We start from the raw sequence: 18,418 nt of genomic DNA on the forward strand, positions 1-18,418 counted from the left end.
AAAAGACCCTGATGCTGGGAGGGATTGGGGGAAGGAGGAGAAGGGGACGACAGAGGATGAGATGGCTGGATGGCATCACTGACTTGATGGACGTGAGTCTGGGTGAACTCCAGGAGTTGGTGATGGACAGGGAGGCCTGGGGTGCTGCAATTCATGGGGTCACAAAGAGTCAGCCACAACTAAGTGACTGAATTAAACTGAACTGAACTGAACTCTGTGTATTCTTACCACCCCTTCTTAATATCTTCTGTTTCTGTTAGGTCCATACCATTTCTGTCCTTTATTGTGCCCATCTTTGCATGAAAAGTTCCCTTGGTATCTCCGATTTTCTTGAAGAGATCTCTAGTCTTTCCCATTCTATTTTTTTTCTTCTATTTCTTTGCACTGATCACTGAGGAAGGCTTTCTTATCTCTCCTTGCTCTTCTTTGGAACTCTTTATTCAAATGAGTGTATCTTTCTTTTTCTCTTTTGCCTTCGTCTCTCTTCTTTTCATAGCTGTTTGTAAGGCCTCCTCAGACAACTATTTTGCCTTTTTGCACTTCTCCTACTTTTGCATTGTGAGATAATTATCCAATAATTGACCAGTTTTTCTTTACCTACTTTCCTTAAATAGAAAATGATTCTTGAACTAGAGGACTTGGGGCTGATAGGTCTGGCTGCCTCTTCACATGAAGATAATACCTGCATTAACAATTTCAGAGAAGAGGAGTTTGCTTCTTTATACTGTGTGTATTCATATCCTGGTATTATGATCATCCACAAGATCCCATGTTGAAGAATTTTCCTCAGTACAGTGGTCCTCAATATTTCTGAGGCTGAAAACTTATCTCCAGTAACAAAGTACTCACAGAGCCTTCCATGATATTAGCCATAGCAAACTGAGAAAATGCATAATAGCAAAGAGTTATTCTAAATTATAACATGTTTAGACTAATTTATATTTTTCAATACCAGTAATATCTATATCCATATACATTTTGAAAATAATGATACTTATCTACATGAGATATTATTTATGTATTTTACAGATAGTGCGGTGTGTGAATATGGATCCTCTGATTCTTTGCAATAACTCTGAAGCTTCTCTCCCAATTATACACAAACTGCTGTGATCTTTTACCTAGTCTTAGTGATAAAGTTTTTTATTACATTTTTACAAAATGTTTTAGTCACTCAGTGGTGTCCAACTCTTTGCAAACCCATGGACTTTAGCCTGTAGCCCACCAGGCTACTCTGTCCTTGGAATTCTCCAGGCAAGAATCCTGGAGTGGGTAGCCATTGTCTTCTCCAGGGGGGTCTTCCACACCCAGTAATCAAACCTGGGTTTCCTGCTTTGCAGGCAGATTCTTTACCATGTGAACCACCAGAGAAGCCCAAGAATACTGGAGTGGGTAGCCTATCCCTCCTCCAGTGAATCTTCCCAACCCAGGAATCGAACCTGGGTCTCCTGCATTGCAGGCGGATTCTTTACAAACTGAGCTACTAGGGAAACCCATTTTACAAAATATCTCATAGTAAATGAAGGGGAAGTCTTTCAGAGCTATGACAGTCTTTTACAGATGCAGGGGTCCAGTAGCAACATCTCTGCTTTCTAGAAAGACCCTTAAGCACATAGAGAAAGTCCTGACCCTTAAGTCAGGGATCTGAAAACTTCCCCAAACCTCCTAAACTTATCTTCCCAGATTTTTCTTTCACAATTTTCTTTACAAAATGCTTTCCTCTTCTGAAAACACACATTTTTCTCATTTCTGTTTTTTGCTTGATATAAAATATCCTCTCTGTGTTGGACACCTACCTGTCCCTCAAGACCAGACTCATCCCATCCTTAAGACCTTCTCTAACTTGGTCATCAGCCTGCCTTTTATTTCTCGGTTCCTTGCATCTCCTTATATTTGACTTACTTAGATTTACTCTGATTCAGTTCAGTTTACACTTAACACTTGCAGAGTATCACCCATCAGTCCAGGTTCCAGGGTTACAGAGTAAAAACCCTGTCTCTGCTGCTAATAAACTCAGTTGCTCCTCTTATACATTTTAGACCCCCAACTCTGTAGCACATGTTTTATTTTCATATGGCTTATGGCATCAAGCAGATAGCAGTTGTTTTAAAATACATTTTGAATTGAAATAATAAAAAAAGAGGTAACTAGTGAGATTTTCTCTGAAGAACTGTGTATTAAAGGTCTTAAAAGTACATATACACAGTAGAGTATTACTCAGCCATTAAAAAGAATACATTTGAATCAGTTCTAATGAGGTGGATGAAACTGGAGCCTATTATACAGAGTGAAGTAAGCCAGAAAGAAAACACCAATACAGTATACTAACGCATATATATGGAATTTAGAAAGATGGTAACAATAACCCTGTATGCTATGCTAAGTTGCTTCAGTCATGTCCGATTCTGTGCAACCCCATAGACGGCAGCCCACCAGGCTCCGTCATCCCTGGGATTCTCCAGGCAAGAATACTGGAGTGGGTTGCCATTTCCTTCTCCAGTGCATGAAAAGAGAAAAGTGAAAGTGAAGTCGCTCAGTCGTGTCCGACTCTTAGCGGACTGCAGCCTACCAGGCTCCTCCATCCATGGGATTTTCCAGGCAAGAGTACTTGAGTGGGGTGCCATTGCTGTATACGAGACAGCAAAAGAGACACTGATGTATAGAACAGTCTTTTGGACTCTGTGGGAGAGGAAGAGGGTGGGATGATTTGGGAGAATGGCATTGAAACATGTATAATATCATATATGAAACGATTCGCCAGTCCAGGTTCGATGCACGATACTGGATGCTTGGGGCTGGTGCACTGGGATGACCCAGAGGGATGGTATGGGAAGGGAAGAGGGAGGGGGGTTCAGGATGGGGAACACATGTATACCTGTGGCGGATTCATTTTGATATATGGCAAAACCAATACAATACTGTAAAGTTAAAAAATAAAATACAATAAAAAAAGAAAGACTGACTTCTGTGACATTAGAATGTTTCTCTCTGGTCATAGTGAGGGGCTAATTTGAAGACAGTAAAGCCAAGTGTTGACTCAGTATTGAACCTGAGGGTTGTACCCTAAGCCTGGGGGGAGGGTGGAAAGTAAATGATTTTTAACTGAGAGTTTGAAGAGGGAGAGGTTGATCAAAGGATCTCTTAGAGCCAGACTGTGAAGGCTCTGTGGAGGCTCTGGTCATGGTTCATGGTGTTGACTGTACTGTGTGAACACTGACAGAATCAGAAAGAGAATATCTGGATTTGGAGTCTAAAGAAATGGATATCTCAGTTAATTTTTGGCTCCATTATCTGTATGTCAAATTTTTTGACTGCCTCTCTTCCACAGCCTCTGGTGGAAGCACAGCAGACCAGAATCTCTTAGAAAGTCCCCTATAGGGTGGCAAAAGGAGCTGTCATAAAAGATGCTCGATAAAGACTCCAGTTGGCTGTAAGTTTTTCAGTGAAGTGACTTCAGTGGGTCATTGACTTTCCTGCCAATCAAAAGCACAGATGTCAAAGGAGGAGGCAAGAAAAGTAGATGTTTGTGGACACACAAACATTCATTTATAGTCTGTCTTTGAGCAAACAGGTCCCACCAAGGCTCCAGTGTTCCACTTACAGTTTGTGTTTGTGCTAAGTCACTTCAGTTGTGTCCAACTCTATGCAACCCTATGGACTTCCCCAGGCTTCTCTGTCCATGGGTATTCTCCAGGCAAGAACACTGGAGTGGGTTGCCATTCGCTCCTCCAGGGGATCTTCCCAACCCAGGGATGGAACCCATGTCTCTTATGTCTCCTGCATTGGCAGACAGGTTCTTTACCACTAGCACCACCTAGGAAGCCCTCCACTTATAGGTCTAGCCACAAATACTCATTGAAAATCCATTCTAAGTCACAGCCATTCCTAAGACTGTCTGTTTTCCTTAGGCAGCTTGCTTAAACGCCTTGAATTTCAGTTCTCTTACTTTTAAAATATAGATGAGAGTAGCTATGCCACCAGAAATTTTTACTGAGGTATGCCTATTATCTTGTTTTGTTTCAGTGTCATAGAAAGGTGGGAAATCTAAAAGGTAATATTCCTTTTCCTTTTCATGCTCCTCACTCTCTATATCCAGGTCTTTGTGTTCTGTGCTCCCTGGTCCCTGAGGGAATTCAGTTTCCCGTAGATTAGGCATCCCTCTCCCCCGAGGCCACTACCACCCAGAGCTTTGTTTGGAAGCCCGGGATTGCTATGAAGAGTCAAGAGGCAATCAAGTGGTGGTTGATTTTTAGCCATTTCAGGTGGGGGCTGAACCAAATTTGATTTTAAAGAAATAAAAGAGTGTGATAAAATTGCATGCTGGGTTGTGAAGGAAGCTCACACACCATCGTTCTATCAGAGTTCGTGTGAGAACTGAAATCAGTTAATGTATGTGAAACCACCTAGTGCAGTGGCTGACGCATAGTCTAAACCCAATAAATGTTTACTTCTCTTTTCTACCCATTTATTTGTGTTTTGTATCCAGGAAACACCCATCAGTTGAGCCATTTGAAATTCAAATATCTACACTTTTTAGACCAGCTGTCAGTAAACTGGGTTATTTGGACCTCTAGTATGCACAGAAACTCTTCAAAGTATTGAGTGGGGTGAGAGAGATTTAGGGAATTTGTTTTGAAATCCTAAAGCTCCATATTTGCTTTTTTCTAAAATGGATCAGCCTGGTGTGGATGCCAGTTCTCTTTCTCAATCTTTCCTTTTAAAATCATCTTTCTATTGCTTGACAAAAGAATAGCACGCCTCCTACCATTTCCAAATCTTACTATAGTGTGTTGCCTGGGGAGAGGGTACCTCGTATAAAACAAAAAGCAGAAATTAGAAAAATATGTGTTGGCAGAGGAGAGCATTTTTGTGAAGGAAATTGTGAAAGAAGCATCTAGAAAAGAAAGCGTAGTCCCAGTTTAGGTGGTTTTCAAATCCCTGGCTGCAGAGCTGTTATATAAAGCAAAGAGGTTGCTACTATCTTCCTCATCTTGTGCAAGACTGTCATAGCTCTGATGGTCTTCCTGTTGCAACTTTAGCCCTACATTTCTTATGAAGCATTTTGTAAAATAGGTAATATATATTATGTTTATATATTATTGAAAGATATGTGTCCAGGAAAATTTTACTTTTCATGTTGAATAATTATTTTCAAACTTTGTACTATATTTATGTTGTTTGGAATAGTTGTGTACTGCTGACAATTTTAATGGCTCACTCAATCTAGAAGAAATTATAAACGTAAGAGAATTATGAATATAAGAAATTAAAAACATAAATACATATTTCAGATAACGTACATATTTTTGTTAAAGACAACGATGATAGGGTGATCAGTAAAACATAATGATAAATTCATTTAGATAAATTCTACAGGGGCATATTCTGATGACCAAAAATAAAAGCAACAAAGTAAACATGTTAAAGAAGTGTTCATTTACCTATTTTCAAATGGATGGGTATCAAGTCACTGTAGTATTTAGATTTCACTGAACAAATTTATAAAGGGATGCGATAGTTGTTTTTAAATGCTATTAATAATACACTGGAAATATCACCCTTTGCAACTATTTAAATTTTTGGTGAAAAACTTTGGAGAATTACTTAAAAAATGTGTGAATGGGTATATAGTTTTCAGTCTTGGGAAGGGTAAGTAATCCAAAAGTTTAAAAATCACTGTTATAGGAAATGCACAAAATGAAGTTTGGCTAACAGTGCTGATTTTCTCACAGTAGGTAACAGAATAGTTGGGAAAAATCAAGAGCAGTGAAAAAGGGATAATTAGTAGCACATATATTCCTGCTTGGAAAATCCCATGGACAGAAGAGTTTGAGGGGTCTATAGTCCATGGGGTCCCCAAAAAATCACACAGGACTTAGCTGACTAAACAACATATGCGCTATAGTGGATGTACCATAGAGGGGCTTTGGAAGACTGAGAGCTAGAGAGACCTTTGTAGGGGTTATCAGGAAGTGACTCTTGGAACAAACGCAGAAAATACAAAATGGCAACAGCTGCTTAACTGCCTTATGATCCAGCAATCCCACTGCTGGGCATACACACTGAGGAAACCAGAATTGAAAGAGACACGTGTACCCCAATGTTCATCGCAGCACTGTTTATAATAGCCAGGACACGGAAGCAACCTAGATGTCCATCAGCAGATGAATGGATAACAAAGCTATGGTACATATACACAGCGGAGTATTACTTAGCCATTAAAAAGAATACATTTGAATCAGTTCTAATGAGGTGGATGAAACTGGAGCCTATTACACAGAGTGAAGTAAGCCAGAGAGAAAAACACCAATACAGTATACTAACGCATATATATGGAATTTAGAAAGATGGTAACAATAACCCTGTATACGAGACAGCAAAAGAGACACTGATGTATAGAACAGTCTTTTGGACTCTGTGGGAGAGGTAGAGGGTGGGATGATTTGGGAGAATGGCATTGAAATACATATAATATCATATATGAAATGAGTCGCCAGTCCAGGTTCGATGCACAATACTGGATGCTTGGGGCTGGTGCACTGGGACGACCCAGAAGGATGGTATGGGGAGGGAGGAGGGAGGAGGGTTCAGGATGGGGAACATATGTATACCTGTGGCGGATTCATTTTGATATTTGGCAAAACCAATACAATATTGTAAAGTTTAAAAATAAAATAAAGTTAAAAAAAAAAAAGTTGGCTCCACAAAAATTTAGCCAGATAGTTGCAGCAAGTTGGTTTGGGGCAACAGCTACCGTCAGGATAGGCTTCCAGTGAGATGGGGCCGCTTCCTTCAAGCACAGCTGGTGAGTTGGGGTTAGTGCTGGTGGAGAGGAGTCCTGATGATTTTACTTAGGAGATGCTGAAAGCAAGACTGTTTCTGACTACTCATAGTTCAGCTCCTGTAAGAGCAGTGTGTGTGTCTTACACACACATAAGTAAAAGCAGCTCAGAATTTTACGCATCAGTTAGGAAAAGGTATAGAGTGATCATATGATGCTATTTATATTTTGAAAAGACTAAGCATTTCCCAACAGCTACTCTTGCCTATAGAGGAAAATCTCACTTTCGTCTGGCATTCAGTGACTTCTCCATCCATATTTCTTATTTTATTTTCCATCTTTTCTCTGCGTGGAATAGCAGCTTAATCTGGTTGTTTCTCTGTCATCCTGAATATGACTTTAGGATTCAGTAGGTACCAGATTAAGATACACAAAAAGTATAACAGGAGGTTACTTTTGATAGGGCAGTCAGGAAGAATTCATAAAAAACGTGACATTTGAACTGATCCTTGACATATTGGATTTTGGGGCATGGGCTTAAAATTAAATATTGAGCTATTGATGAGAGACTAGGTGTGGCCTAGATTTCTAGGACATTTATTCTAATAAAAGACATGGGAAACCTTTTGCATTTTTAAAAAAATCATTACATACTGCACTAGTGTGGCAATAATTCCTACATTAGATGTGTGTTTAGGTTCCTGTCCACTCATGGAGTTATGAAGTAGGTACTTCCTGAAATTCAATCCACCAAGTAGGCAGAATTTGGTATTGGCTAGTTCTGGAAAGTTATGACCAAACTAGATAGCATATTAAAAAGCAGAGACATTATTTTGCCAACAAAGGTCCATCTAGTCAAAGCTATGGTTTTTCCAATGGTTATGTATGGATGTGAGAGTTGGACTGTGAAGAAAGCTGAGCACTGAAGAATTGATGCTTTTGAACTGTGGTATTGGAGAAGACTCTTGAGAGTCCCTTGGACTACAAGGAGATCCAACCAGTCCATCCTAAAGGAGATTAGTCTTGGGTGTTCATTGGAAGGACTGATGTTGAAGTTGAAACTACAATACTTTGGCCACCTCATACGAAGAGTTGACTCATTGGAAAAGACTCTGATGCTGGGAGGGATTGGGGGCAGGAGGAGAAGGGGACGACAGAGGATGAGATGGCTGGATGGCATCACCGACTCAATGGACATGAGTTTGGGTGAACTCTGGGAGTTGGTGACAGACAGGGAGGCCTGGCCTGCTGCGATTCATGGGGTCGCAAAGAGTTGGACATGACTGAGCGACTGAACTGAACTGAGTTCTGCTTAGTATCCTAATTGTGGTGGTTTATTATTATTATAGAACAACTCCATTCTTGTACTTCACCTACAGCATTTTAATATAGGTGTTATCTAGGAGTATCCCTGGACAAAACAGTAATTCAAGTTTATTTATTGTCAATTAAGGATAAAAAAAAAAAAAAAAGACCCTGAAGGAGGAATCTGAGACTGCACACTCTAGATCTGACAGTGTCACTGAGTAGCAGGATGCTAATAAAAACAAAATAATGACTTTTCCCAGCCTTAGTGTCCCTGCTAAGTCACTTCAGTCGTGTCCGACTCTGTGCGACCCCATAGACGGCAGCCCACCAGGCTCCCCCATCCCTGAGATTCTCCAGGCAAGAACACTGGAGGGTCCCTACTAGTGGCTATATATAGTAACAACTTCCTTTCTTATTTATAAGAGTGCAGTGAGGATTAAATATGTTAATACATGTGAAAATATCTCCAAGGAATTTAAAAAGTCCCCAAAATGCAAAGAATCAAATTCTAGATTTCTTATTCTTTCTGAGGATACAGCGAGATAACCTGATTGCTAATCAGTCATTCAAATGCATTAGGTGGTATAGACAAAGCCCATGAGAGGTGAAACTTTTTTTCTATTTCCAGAACAGTGAAATATCACATAGCAGGTACTCACTGTATATTTAGAAAAGGAAGGAATAAATGAGTGACTGGAGCATTCGAGGGCCTCCCTCTAGCTGTCTGATCTGGCTGCCAAAGCTCGGTATCTAGGTGACTGGCTTAGTAGAGTCTGTGAACTGTGTGTTTGCTTAAGGATACCTTGATTCCACCTGACTTTTCTCCCTGACTATTTTGATAATAGTGATAGCTAACAATGCTTGAGAACTAAATATGTGCTGGGAGCAGTGAGGTACTTTACATGAACCTTTGGTAATCCTCCCAACCCTGAAAAGATGTGTATCCTTATTTTAAACACCAGAAATTCATGCTCAGAAAGGCTAAGTAACTTATAAAAAATCATACAGATGACATACCAACTTGGATCAGCTAGATTATGCTGTGATAATAAACAGCCTTTATATCTCAGTGACTTAAAACACAAAGGTTTGTTTTTTGCTTGTTTCACGTATTCATATTGAGTCAGCAGAAGGGCCCTGCTTGTCATCCTTAGGGATCCAGGCTGCAGATCAGCAACTATCACAAATATTGCTGTACCAGTAGAACAGACACCTCTAGAGAGTGTCATACCAGTAATAACACTTGGCCTCTGAGTGGCATAAAGCCCCTTTTCTCAAAATGCATTGGTCAAGGTTAGTCATATGACTTGACCCAACTGTAGGCAAACTAGAAAAATGTACCTCATTACGTACCTCTGGGTGACATTTCAAGGGTGATGCAAATAACTCCCAGAGCTAGTAAGTGGAAGACTTGGTTTACAAATTCAAGCATTACCTACTTAAAAATCAGTTTTATATCACAAAACCACATTGCTTTCCTCAGCTTACCTAGAGGTTTGGGAATGGGGAATATCCATTTGACTTTTAATGAGGGTTGTATTTTTGAGGCAACTTATGGCCTATGGTGTATCTTCCTAAATTGAGAATAACTCTTTCTTCTCAGGTTGTCACATCAGCAGACATGACCCCTTTGGCCCATGGTAGATGAGGTTTGAGAGTCAGACCCTGGTAAGAGAGGCATGGCCCCTATCCATGCTGTCTCCTGCTTGTTTTATCTATAGCAGAAATGGTGTCATTAACACGATTTTCCTCTCTTCCAGGTGCAGAGCTCCTGGAGTGACCTAGCAGTTGGCAAAGTGTGCCCTGAACTACAGAAGTTGTATCAGTGGGCCAGAAGCAGGCCTTTTTGCAGACTTGGAATGAGTTGATGACAAAAGCCTTTTAATACTGCTGAGACTCTAAGTTAAGATCATTCACATTTCCATCTTTGTAGGCAGTCTATGACGTGACTTTGGAGACCGCCCAGCTGAAATTCCCTGAATTGGAATTCAAGATCTTTGAAATTAGCCCTGGCTCTATCACTTGCTGTGTGACCTTGGGCAAGTAATTTAATCTCTCAGAAGTCTGGGTTTTCTCATCTGGAAAAAGAATTCCAGTTTCAACATTCTCATTTTTAAGATGAAAACTGCCTATCTGTACATTGCGTGAGTGGCTAACATCTGAGTAGCAGTTAATATTTTACAAAGCTTTTCTTCAGCTGCCTTGCTATGAAGATGTGATTACTGCAATTTTCCCAGTGAAGAAACGGTCTTGTAGGATCAGGTGACTTGCCCAAGGTCTCACAATTGATCAACAGCAGAAGTAGGACTTAAACATAAATCTTCTATCTCCAAGTCTGGCATTCTTTCCCCTGTCTGAGTTCATGACTGAGTAGTCCACAGCATGTGAAAAAGAACCCAGAATTAAAGACAGTGAGTGGCAGAGAGGAAATAGTAGAGGATTTAAGTCCTTAAAGATTAACTTTGAATCCAGGCTCTGCCATTTACTGGTTTAGAGGTTCCTAGAAAAGTCTTTTTTTTTTTTTTTCTTTCCTATTTGGTAAAAGTGGACAGGGCTGATAGTCACCTGGAACACACTGGTACAGCCATACTGCTTACTAAAATATTGGGACCCTTCTGTACTGTTTGATGCCTAGCCATTCCATCTCTCCCCCTCCTTTCAGATCCACCCAATATTCCCATGATTCAGTAACAGGAGCGTTAATGTGGTACGCAGCCAGGGACATTAAGGATCCCCTCCATTTCAGGGAGCTGTGGTTGGTCCCAAACCATTTTGGTTGTTAAAAAATTTTAATGTCAACACTGATTAGGGATAATAATGATAACATTCTTCCCCACGTCAGTAGGTTGCTATTGAAGATCAGATAATATAAAACAATGAAGATGACAGATCAGCTATAAATCTTAAAAGAAATATTTTTAAAAAAATGTTGTAGCAATGACCTCTGGGAAAGAAGTTCTATTGTACAGAAAATAACATGTAGGATTTTTACCTTGGCGAGATTGCTGCCTATTCATCTATTGAAGATTATCAGATGGTAAATGAACTTAGTTTGCATTTTTAAAATTTCATTTATTTCTTTATTTTTGTCTGTGCTGGTCTTTGTTGCTGCTTTTCTCTGGTTGTGGCAAGTGGGGGCTACTCTCCAGTTGCGGTCTGTGGGATTCTCATTGTAGTGGCTTCTCTTGTGGAGCATGGGCTCCAGGACGTGTGGGCTTGAGTAGCTGTGGCACTTGGAGTCAGCAGTCGTGGCTCCCAGGCTCTGGAGCACAGGCTCGGCAGTTGCAGCACATGGGCTTAGTTGCTCTGAGGCATGTGAGATCTTCAGGAGCAGGGATCGAATCCGTGTCTCCTGCATTGGCAGGTGGATTATTTACCACTAAGCCATCAGGAAAGCCCCCAAATTTTACATTTTTGACTTTGAATTTTCTATTTGGGAATCGAACTCATTTTTTCCACCATAAAAAACCTATCACATCCTCTCCTGACTTTGTGGATCTAGGTTTTTGACCCTTATTGTTTTCTATATCTTATTCTTGTACAATGTGTCTTTCTGTGCAGTGACTCACATGATTCTTACCCCAGATGCTGCTTTAGTCCAGGGTTAAAGGCACTAAACTCTTCGTGGCAGGTTTATCACATAGCTGAGGTCTCTAAGAGTCCAGCTATCCTAGAATAGCAAGAATAAGGAAAATGATAGTATCATCAAAAAACAATGGCAGGAAACATCTATTGAGTGTTTTTCACATGTTGAGGACCCTGCTGAGTGCTGTACTTATTCTACTGACCCTGGTGCTCGACTGCATCCGTTTCACCCACATGATTAGTCTTAGCTAGGGTTCAGCAAACAGTCTGCAAGCCATCCAGTCCCTGGCGTGTTGTTGGAGGACCCATGAACTCAGAATATATAGGGTTGAAACAAGAAGTATATGCTGCAGGGATTGTATATGGCCCATAAAGTCTAAAATTGTCATTATCTTGTCTTTTACAGAAAAGTGCCAAGACCCCTTTCCTTACTAATGGTTCGATTAGAGTTGGGCATGTGGTCCATTCAAACAACAAATAGTTATTAAGTCTTAACTACTATTTTGAATGTTGGGAGTACATCAGTAAGCAAAACAGACAAATTCCTGCCCTCGTGTGTTTTTATTCTAGTTTTAGTTAATGAGATTAAGTTTGTGGCTGTTTGGTAAAGGTTTCTCTCATTTGAGTAGGCAATAGTGAAAAAGATATCCCTTTCTACCTCTAAATATTTCTTTCTTTAAATGTGATACCTCTAATTTATGATCATGAGGGGAGATAGCTCAATATAGAGTTAATACATCAATGGGCGCAGAAGAGAAAGTCAGAAAAATTAATTAAGCTGCTGAGTCAATCAGCCTTGAAATCTGCCATACCTAATATTATGTAATGCATATATAAGTTTATATATATATATATATATATATATATATATACGTTTTCCTTGTTTCTGTTTTCTATGGCATACTTACACATGTACATTGCCCAATTTAATTCTTATAACAGCCCTATGAAGTGCTTAAATTGTTCTCATTTTGCAGAAAGGGAGTGTAAAGATCAGAAAAATAACTTTATAGTCTGCACAGTTAGTGGAAGAGCCAAGATGGAAACCCAAGTCTTTCTGGATCTCTCAGGTCTCTAGTCTCTCCCTCTCATGGAATTTCTAAGCAGTGAGGATTGTTAGAGGGAAAGACAGGGAGTCAATATGAGGACAGTTTTGTATCCTAAGCCTGTGTATTGGCTGCATCACTGAGTTTCATCCTTTTGCTTAGTCCTAGAACAGTGTTTCTTGACTCCCATCCTACAATGAGAAGGCATCATTTTTCCATTCATTGAAAAGTCACTACCTTCAGACAGTTGTATTAATATAAATATAAGTAACCAAGCACTGAAATCTTCCAGGGAGGGGCAGATCTATCAATTTCCATCCGTTTTTCCCACCACCATTTAGATCATTTCTCACTTTGTCAACTGGAATAACAGACTCCCACACGGTCTTTGTTCAATTCACTCTGACCTTCTAATCCAATCTCTACACTATAACTGGAGGAATAAGATGAATTTTCAATATGATCTGCAAAGCTTGTTAGCTTGGTATTTCCTTAGACACCCTCCTACTTTCTCTGTACCAGTCGCACCTTTATTGGCCATCAGCTTATGCCTGGAATGAACTTTCTTTCCTGCTATGTCCAATAAACACCTATTTGTCTTGTGGATATCTATCCAGATTTTCCTTTTTCATGCAAGCATTGATTTTCCTAACTGGATTGACCCCTATCGTTTGTCCTCATCAAGCCATGTACCCAGTTTGTGTGATTATCATTTTAATTTATCTGCCATGCTGTATTTTATGCTGTAGGAGAGCAGTGGGCACATTGGTCACCATTGTAAACCCAGACACTGTCTGGTATGCTATTGAAAGTGAAAGTTGCTCAGTCATGCCCGACTCTTTGCGACCCCATGACTATATAGAGTCCATGGAATTCTCCAGGCCAGAATACTGGAGTGGGTAGTTATTCCCTTCTCCAGGGAATCTTCCCAACCCAGGGATCAAACCCAGATCTTCTGCATTGCAGGTGGATTCTTTACCAGCTGAGCCACCAGGGAAACCCTGCATGCTATTGGTGCTCAATAAATATTTGTGGATTGAATATATGAATTTATGCAAGAAAAGGCATCTTATATTTTTTCAGTGATCCAAATCAAGGAGATTTTAGAGCTCAGGTTGTATTAGTTTGAATCTCTGTAGGAAATACACTAGAATCCCAAATGAAGCAACTGAGTAAAGTTTAATGTAGGAACTATTTACACAAGTTTAAGGGAAAATAACAAGGAATGGTGAAGCATCTTTGGGCTAGCAACAGTGGGGGGAAGTTGGTACCCCTAAAACTGACTGCTCAGGGAGGGGAGCATTTCTGCCCTTAAGGGAATAATTGTGGTTCTAGAAGAAAGTCAGAGGATAGGCTGTGGTAAACAAATCCAGCTAACCTGAAGGACCTCTCCAGTATTCAGTGATGCTAAGATGATAAGACCAAGAAAAACACCATTATCATTAATACTCTCATTGCTCCTTTGGCCTGCATCTACTGCCTTCCATGCCATTAACCCAGTTGGATTTACGCAGTAGAAAGCCAGAAGGCAGGGAATGAAATGATGTAGTCTGTAAAGGCTGAAATCTAGGGCACCATACTGGGTAGAAAATGGAGGAAGTGTGTCAGGCAGGACAAATAAAAAATAGTCAGTCATTGGGACTTTTCTTGTTGTTGCTCTGTTGCTCAGTTGCTCACTTGTGTCCAACTCTTTGTGATCCCCATGGACTGTCGCACTTCTACAGACATTTCTCTCTCTTGCCTTTCTGAAAGAATTATTAAGACGAATAACGCTAAAGGTAACTTGAAACGTTTTAATAGAAGGGAATCACTAAAGTTTGAGAGAGATATAGGTAATCAAAACTACAGAAGTTTTCTTATCATGGAAATGCCATGAGAAGTGTAGGTTAACGATAAGTATCTGGGATTTTTAGTTAGATGGAGCTCAAACCAGCTCTGCCACCATCTACTTTGGTAGCTTTGGTTTCCTTGTTTGTAGAGTGAGGATTATCATGCCCATTTCATAGTATTATTCTAAGAATCCAAAGTCTGGCACATGGTATCGACTCAATGGACATGAATTTGATAAACTTTGGGAGACAGTGGAGGACAGAGGAGCCTGGCGTGCTATAGTGCATGAGGTTGCAGAGAGTCAGACATGACTTAGTGACTGAAAAACAACCACGAGGTGCTCATTAGTTGGTTTCTGTGAAAAATGTATGCAGTGATTAGTGCTAGGGCCCAGCACTGTGATGGAATATTTCCCTGGGAGCTTTTGCTGTTGTAAGGCAAGCAAACAAAGGCTCCAGGGAAGGAGCAGTTAGAGACTAAGTAGGCCAGAGAATAACCAAATATCAAACGCATATTTATCTTCTCAAGAAAGATTCAGGTCACAGGCTCTAGCAGATCTGCTGTGTAAGTGAACCACTTCTCACTCTTGCCACTTCCCCAGTCCACCTCCCACCCACACCTCTAGATCTCTGAGAAAACTTCCAGTCCTAAAAGCTAATGCATTGTAGATCATGACGATTGTATACATCAGTGAACTACTGAGTCACTCAGCTACGTGCAGTTCAACCACGGGCTATTGAAGCCAATAAAAGCAAGAGAAGTTTAGAACTTCTTAGTGGGTACTCCTACCTTAAGACAGTAGTGACATCACATCACTCAGCTCCGATGCATTGTGTGAAAGTGACAACTTTCCCCCCTCTTAACAAAACCCCTGTTTGCTCGCTTGGTGCCAAACGGCTCATATATAAACACTGAAGGACAGATTAAAGACTGCATTGTACTTTTCTTTGCCATTGCATGAAGGGCATTATTTTCCAAGTTGATAAGATCTGGAAGGAAGAATAAGGCACAATGGACATTTATTTTAACCACTAAACACTCACCTTATCTCATAGAGTGCCCGGGGCTCTGTTCTACTACTCTTGGTCACAAAGCTTATGCCATTAGGAAAAGTAAAGATACTTGGCTCAGAATTTATTTCTAGGGAACAGGAAAGGAGTTAAGAAGAGGGATGAAAAAGCAGAATTAGAAGGCCTGGAGGACAAGCTGGGATAACAATTTTTATGCCTGGAGTCCTCTGCAGACGATATGATTTTTGCTCTCAAATTGCCTGAGACATACTGATAAAGAGGAGCAGACACCACCAGTGTAGATGAGTCAGAGCATTAGCAACAGAAGCAAATGAATCCTCCTTCACAAACATAGCCTTTCCCAATGCTTCTGTCCTGTGTTGACCTGTGTCTTCTCTGTATTTTCTCCAAACAAGGCGAGCAATTCCTCTATTCCCTCCTCCCTTTTCCACTTACATTAATGTCTTGTGTTGTCACAGTTCACTCTTGAAGTTGAAGTCACAGTGGGTCAGGAATTAAGAGGCCTACTTCTAACTTTAGATTTTCTGTATTATCTTTGAATATGCCCTTTATGTATTGTTATTATCTCGTTTTTCAGGACCTGTTTAAAATTGAAAATATGGTTGATGTGCAGTATTATGTTAGTCTGACATTTGTACACATTATGAAATGATCACCATGATATGTCTAGTTACCAGCTGTTCCTCATATAAAATTATTACAATATTTTTGACCGTACTCCTTATGCTGTTTATTATATCCCTGTGGGTTGTTTACTTTATAACTAGAGGTTTGTGGCTCTTACTTCCCATCACCTCTTTGCCTCCTCCAACCCCCTTCTCTCCAACAATTACCTGTTTGATCTCTGTTTCTATGAGTCTGTTTTTGTTCATTTGTTTTGTTTTTCAGATTCCACATGTAAGTGAGATCATAGGGTATTTTGTCATTCTCTGTTGGCAAGATTTCATTCTTTTTATGACTGAGTAATATTCCGTGGTGGGAACCTTTCTACTTTTTTTGCCATATACAAAAATGGGTTATGGGGTTGTAGGAGAATAAAGTGAAATCACACCAGCTTTTCCCCATTTCTTGGGGCCTTCGCCCACCCTCTCACCTTGTACAAGACCATCCTATTTCTGTAGGCCACTTCTTTTGTGAGTAGCAAAGGGTTGCCAGGAAAAGGCTGGTAGATTTCCTTGTTTTTACCAGGAATAGAGAGTATATCATGACTGAAGGAAATTACTCTGAATAGTTCTCAGCAAAACAATTCTATTATAATAGGGGCATGGTCTCAATGAGGAAACTGACACTTGAAGATACATCTGTGTGTACTTTCTTTGGTTCAGGAAGGGAAAATAACAACATGGGGTTGTTTGTATTGCAGAGAAGAACTCTTCAAGGTCAGAACTGGCTTCAATCTGACTGAAGCTCATTGGCCTGTGATTTCTGAGACTGAACAGGCACAAAAACACACAGTCTGGATTCATTATGAAGACACTATATTAATGTGTTACTAGAATTATATAGGGTTTCCCAGGTGGTGCCTCCTCCCAATGTAGGAGGCGCAAGAGATGTGAGTTCAATCCCTGGGTCAGGAGAATCCCCTGGAAGAGGAATTGATTCCAGTATTCTCACCTGGAATTCCGTGGACAGAGGAGCCTGGTAGGCTACAGTCCATGGGGTCGCAGAAAGCCAGACATAACTGAGCACACATGTGGATGCAGAATTATAGAAATACAGTATTAGGAAAGGCCTATATAATAGCTGCTCAAGTATTTTCAAATTATATTCCACAGAGCTCTATCCACAGAGGTACTTTTAAGTATTCTGCAAATGTTTGGCTTGAATTTTATTTTTTTTAAATGTGGTCAGTTCTTGATTATGATTCTAATCCTTATTTTGGCTTTCTTTTACAGCCCCTCTCTTAGAATCCAGTTTTCAGTAGACCTTGTGCTGTGCTGTGCTTAGTCGCTCAGTCATGTCTGACTCTTTGTGACCCCGTGGACTGTAGCCCACCAGGCTCTTCTGTCCATGGGGTTTCTCCAGGCAAGAATACCAGAGTGGGTTGCCATGCCCTCCTCCACGGGATCTTCCCTACCTAGGGATTGAACCCAGGTCTCCCACATTGCAGGCGGATTCTTTACCATCTGAGCCACAAGGGAAGCCCAAGAATACTCAAGTGGGTAGCCTATCCCTTTTCCAGGGGAACTTCCCAACCCAGGAATCAAAGCGGGGTCTCCTGCGTTACAGGTGAATTCTTTACCAGCTCCAGGGAAGCTACTGGGAAGTCGCCAGTAGACCTTACCACTACTAAATAATAAATCATCTTAGTTTCTTTGTCAGGAAACCTGAAATAATGATTCCCAAATCACCTTGGGGAAAGTATACATTCTTGATGCCAAATACATTTTTGAAAAGATGTTTCCATCTTGTGTACGTTGATAAAATAGCTTTTTGGAAGTCCATCCTCTTGGGTAGATACTGAAATCTGGAAGGACCCATTTTGGAGTTAGAGAATGCCTACATAGAATAGGAGCTGGGTAAATCAAAGGTGCATGTGTATGTGTATATGTGTGTGTGTGTGTGTGTGTGTGTGTGTGTAGTAGGGAGTTAGAAGAATAATGACTGTCGCAGGCAACTCATATTTTGGCCCCAAATGGATTTACCTTGCTTGGTCACTCTCATTCATTTATGAATAATATTTGGCAGTTTTCAGAAATTTAATCCCGTCTCTGAGGCTGAAGTTTTAACTTTTAGAGGCTATTGGAAGGAACGTTCTTCATCCAGTAAGGGCCATTCCCAAGGAGGAATTTTTTTTAAATGGTTGGAGTATTAGAAATATGGCTACAGTATTTCAC

The sequence above is a fragment of the Bos indicus x Bos taurus genome, chromosome 20, assembly GCF_003369695.1.
Source record: "Bos indicus x Bos taurus breed Angus x Brahman F1 hybrid chromosome 20, Bos_hybrid_MaternalHap_v2.0, whole genome shotgun sequence".
In the NCBI taxonomy this organism is placed as follows: Eukaryota; Metazoa; Chordata; class Mammalia; order Artiodactyla; family Bovidae; genus Bos; species Bos indicus x Bos taurus.